This window comes from Argiope bruennichi, chromosome 9 (genome assembly GCF_947563725.1).
Source record: "Argiope bruennichi chromosome 9, qqArgBrue1.1, whole genome shotgun sequence".
Lineage (NCBI taxonomy): Eukaryota > Metazoa > Arthropoda > Arachnida > Araneae > Araneidae > Argiope > Argiope bruennichi.
The window spans coordinates 38,117,966-38,123,892 of NC_079159.1; positions in this window are offsets into that span (position 1 = coordinate 38,117,966).

A 5,927-nucleotide genomic window follows, 5' to 3' on the forward strand; every position below is an offset into this window, starting at 1 on the left:
TGAATAAGCTACTTCAAGTTTCTGATTTTGACGTGACGATGATGAGCTTACAGTGCTTTAAAAAATAGAATTTCCAATTTGCAAAAATGTGTTTTTACAAAAAAAAAAATAGAAATCGTGATAAAATAAGCTGCTTCGAGTTGTTCATCTGTTATTCTTATAAAATTGAAATTTACAGAAGAGAAATGATTGAAAATGATTTTTTAAAAGCTTTCAGACATGAAAGATGTAAAATTTGTACACGATCTATCCATCTACAAAAACAAATTGTTCAGAAAATGAATTGTGACATGATGTAAAAAATTAAGCTAACGCAGAATTTTTCCCATTGGCTCTGTTAAGGCAGAAAAAAAAACTTTCCTCAAGAAAATTAGGTTAATTTTTTAAATTTCATAATTTATTTTTGTGACAAATAGTGCAATATCATAAGAAATATAGTAAATATTTTTAAAGACAACTGAATCAATAATTTACTGAAATTCAAAGAATAAGATCAGTTAGATTTTATTGTGAAGTTATTGCTAGCTAGCTGAAAAATAATTTTTTTTCGAACATAAAGAATTAATATTATTTTTAAAAAAAAAAAAGACAGAAAATTAACGCTGAAATTTCCATTAAAATGTTTTTAAAAACAAATACTTTTATTCAAAAATATTAACAGGCGATTTCCTTAATTTCGCGAATTACTTTACAACAGAAATTGTCAAATTTCATGAATGGCAATTTTAATGATTCAATTGAATTAATACTATGTATTTAAATATACTCTTCAATAGTGTACAGTAAAAAATATTGTATGTTTTTGTGTCCTTCAATTGTATATTATTTTAATTTATTATCAATCATTAATTTCTTGCATTCTTTAAAAAAAAAATCTTAAATGCAAAATAAATGTGCAACAACTTAAAGAAAATCGACTTCTCATAGAATTATTTCTTGGATTCAATCTTATAACCCGGATAAGAAATTCTTTTACAAAAATATTATCAAGTACTAAATTTTATGCTTCAGCTGAAATAATAAATTATATTACGGCCTGAATAGTTATATTATTAGTTCACCTTGAAAAATCTTTATGAAAATAGTTTTTTTTAAAAAAAAATAATACCAAACGATTTGTTAAATTCCATCATTCATTCGACAGACGAAATTATCTAATGTCACGCATAGTTATTTTATTAATCCAACTTGAATTAATATCTTACCCTCGACAAAAATTCTGCGAAGAGATGTCTTGGGAGAAAGAACTGCACGAAGAAAAAAGATAAAAAGTAAGAGCCTTTTATGAAGAAAGTAAATCCTGGAAGCAAACAGAGCATTTCGGAAGAGCAAACGAAATTTCGTTCTTCGGTAGATTTCCTCTGCTTTAGTTCGTAGAACAAAGCCTTTCACTTGTAACTAGGATTTTCTTAAAGCTCGATCTAATCTCGCGATATTTTACCAAGAAGTCACTGATGAGTAGGTGAAGAATGTACATTTGTGGAATAATGGCCATAATGTTTATCTTTTCATGATTATCTAGAAACAACTTTAAGTTCGTTTAATTTCCGAAATAAAAATAAAAACCCTAAGGTTCAAGTCGCATTTATTTTAAAACTGTATGGGCAATGTAACATCATCAGAATGCGAATAAGAAAAAAAAATTATTTCTTAAAAAGAACTCTTTTTTTGAGAAGAGATGTTGAAAACGTCATTAATATGAAGAGAAATAAATTATAATAATAATAATAAATATTTTCTGAAAACAAGCTAAATACTGCAATCATTGATTTATATTTCATCCGCTAATCAATTACGCTAAGAGCTTTGACTGATAGCGGATCTCAGTATCCTTATATATTTAAACAAGCAATAGAAAACTTAGGTATTAAATCAAATAAGAAAATAAAGATGCAACATATGTTGTTCGGAGGAAATAAAACAAAAAGTCAATTTCATGATATGTTCGAATTAAAAGTTTCATCACTCGATGATTCATTTTCTTTTACTAATAGTTTCTATGTGGAAAGTAAGATTTGTGGCAGTGTGCCAAAATTAACTGATCACAACCTCATAAACCAACTAAAGCAAAAAGGGATTATTTTAGCTGACTTGAGAAATAGCGATTGCGAAATCAACTTATTACTGGGCGCAGATGTAATCGGAAGATTGTTTATGAATGAATCTGTCCAAATAGACTCCGGTTTATCTATAATTAATACGCGGTTAGGAAATGTTGTAACAGGGCGAAAGAATTTATGTGAAGGGGGTAATGTAAACTACGATATAACCTTGAGTGCTCTTTCTTTATATGTTAAAAATGCATCTATAAGAGAAATATGGGATCTTAAATCTATTGGAATTAATGACCAATTGAGAAAATAAATAAAAGTAAAGAGCTGTTGAAAGCCTTTGAGTATTTTCAAAACTATATGAAAATTTTATCGGATGGCAGATATGTTTACTTTTTAGAGAAAACGCGAGTGAATTGCTTTCGAAAAAAGAGCTGACCTTGAAGAGGCATAAACGAATGTGTGAATGCACTAAACAAATGGGTCTTCTCGATGATTACCAAGCGGTATTTAATGAGTGGGAAGATTTAAAAATAATAGAAAAGGAAAAAAACTTATTTTTTGCCGCATCGACCAGTGATTAAAAATGATAGTATTACTACAAAAATTAGACCAGTGATTAAAAATGATAGTATTACTACAAAAATTAGACCAGTGATTAAAAATGATCGTATTACTACAAAAATTAGACCAGTGATTAAAAATGATAGTATTACTACAAAAATTAGACCAGTTTTTGACGCTTCCGCTCGAGAAAGTGAAAAAAGTTTAAACCAATTATTGACCAAATTTAACTGAACAAATTCCAGATATTATAGATAGGTTTAGAAGTTACCCTATTGGAATTTCGGCAGACATTGAAAAGGCTTTCCTTCAATTAGAGATTGCTCCCACGCACCGAGATTTTTTGAGTTTCTTTTATCCTAAAGAAGACGAAGAAATTATTTACCGATATTTCCTTGTAGTTTTTGGGGTATCATCAAGTCCTTTTCTATTAGCTGTGGTCTTGTCACATTTGCTAGAAAATACACCTATAGGATATTCTGAAATTGTTGATAAATTGAAACTTTCATTTTATGTAGACAATTGTGTTACAGGGGTTAATAATGTAAAACAACTGGAAGAATTTACTGAAAGGGCTAAAGAAGTTTTATCACGTGGTTGCTTTAATTTGAGAAACTGGTAAAGCAACATTAAGAATAATAATGTTTCTAAAAGTAGTGGGGTTACTAAACTTCTAGAAGTTTTGTGGGATCTGGATAAAGATAGCTTAAAATATAATTTAAATCCAGACAATTTTATGGAAGAGCAGCAAGCATTTACGAAAAGGTATCTATTGAGTAGTATTCAGAAAATTTTTGATCCGATTGGTCTACTAAGTTCTGTAACTTTGCCTCCTAAAATTTTATTGCAACAAACTTGGAGACTCAATTTAAATTGGAATTCTATTTCGCCAGATGATATTATCAACTCTTATAAAAAGTGACTAAAAGAAATTAATGTTTTAAATGATATAGAAATTTCTTGTTATTATGAAATCAATGATACAACCCAAATGCATGCATTTGTCGATGCTTGCAAAGAAGCGTATGCTACATGTATATTTTTAAGAACAGAAACTTCGGAAGGTGTTAAGATTTTTCTTGTGGAAGCTAAATTGAGGGTAGCTCCCCTTAAAACAGTAACTATCCCTATATTAGAATTAATGGCATGCTGTATTGGTGCCAAATTAGCACATTCTGTGCAACTTGCCCTTAATATTACTGACATAGAAACAATATTTTGGAGTGATTCTATGGTAGCTTTGTTTTGGTTGAGGGATAAAGGGGAATGGTCAATGTTCGTTGCAAATAGAATTAAAGAAATAAAAATTCTTTTTCCTAGAAGTAATTGGCGTCATGTACCCGGAAATATGAATCCTGCCGATCTTATTTCTCGATGGTGTTCCCCCAGTCATTTGCTTGAATCAAGTTGGTGAAAAGGTCCTTCTTGGTTACTAGGGCCCTCCCATACTTGGCCTACAAATGAATTAATTAATTGTGAGAGTTCCGTAATTTTATTTAAAAGAAGAAAGATTAGACTATACAATTTAAACTTGTCAGAAAAAGAGGAGGAAATTTTCAAAATTTCATTCCATTATTCGATGAGTAGCATGGGTCTTAAGATTTATCAATAATGCAAAATGAAGTTATGAGAAGAGAAACTTAGACAAAAATTTATCCTTAGAAATGAGATAAAGAATGAATGAATGAAAGAATTCTTATGAGATAAAGAAGACTGAGATCCGACTTATTCAATCTATACAAATTCTGAATTTTCATGATATTGAAATCGATATCAAATTTATGTGTTTCTAAAGACGAGGAAAGTATAATTCGAGTAAAAACCCGATTGCAGAACGCATAAGATACTCCTAACGTTTTAGCGCCTATTCTCTTGACTGACGATTGTATTTTCACAAAACTACTTATTGAACATTTTCATATTGAAAATAACCATGCCGGAACTCAATTGCTTCTAAGCTTAGTTAGAGTGAAATATTGGATATTAGAACAGTTCGAAAAGTATGGAATAATTGTGTCAAGTGTCGCCGATTTAAATCATTTGTTGCTGAACCATCTTCCTTACCTGCTGACCGTGTTAAAGATGCAGCAGTATTTGAAGTGTTTAATGTGGATTTAACTGGTCCTCTGTACTTAAAGCGAGGTGATAAGTCTTGGATTGTAATCTATATATGCGCCCTTTTTCGAGCTGTGCATTTTGAACTAGTTTCTTCTCTTTCTACTGATTCTTTTTTGTTATCATTTCGACGTTTTGTGGCCAGAAGAGGTAGACCTCGCGTACTGTATTCCGATAACGGATCGAATTTCCGAAGTGCTTACAACGAATTAGCGGCTGTCGATTGGAATGAAGTTTCACGATATACTTGGTGAAGTAGGTTTTGGGAAAAAATTGTTAGAACGTTAAAAGGGCGTCTGAGAAGAACTTGTGGTGGTAACATTATAAGCCAGTTAACAACTTCCGGAGAAGAGTGTAAACTTTTGTCTAGTGGCTTTGTTACTCGGCTACGAACCTTAACGTTGCGAGTTCGAACCTCAACCTGCACATTGATGACCCTGGTTCTGAACAACCGCATCATTCATTCAGCTGCCGTGGCTCCATCTACCGGCAGCAACCACTCACACACGCTCGCCGTCGCCCGCCATAACACTTGGCGCGATAACAACGTTCGTCGCTCGCCATAACTGGCGCGATAAACTCTACCGACTCACTGGTGGGGGACTATTGTGGTGGTAACATTATAAGCCAAATAACAACTTCCGGAGAAGAGAGTACACTTTTGTCTAGTGGCTTTGTTACTCGGCTACGAACCTTAACGTTGCGAGTTCGAACCTCAACCTGCACAAACTCTTAGTAAAGCTATATTCACATTTGAAAGATTGACAACAATCTTATGTGAATGCGAAAAAGTAGTTAATTCACGTCCATTGACTTATCAATCAGAGGATTTGCAGGATCTTACACCCATCACTCCAGCTTAAAGTGACCATTTTTTTTTAACCTGAAACCAGGACAACAGGAATTTTGAACAGCCACGCCCAAATTTTATAATTTTTTATCAAAAATTCACTCAACGGCCAACCTGTATGCCTAAATAAATAAAAAACTTTTAGATATCGAAAAATGCTGCGTTTATTTAAACACAAGAAATATGAAAACTAAAATATGATTTTACAATATAAAAACAAAACATAATAAACAACATAACATGATAAGCCATGCCTAATATAATAACATAATAAAACACAGGGAGTTATTTAATTTAGTTTTTTTATATTTTTCTGAGGAGTGAATTGCTTTTAATAAATTTTTGTT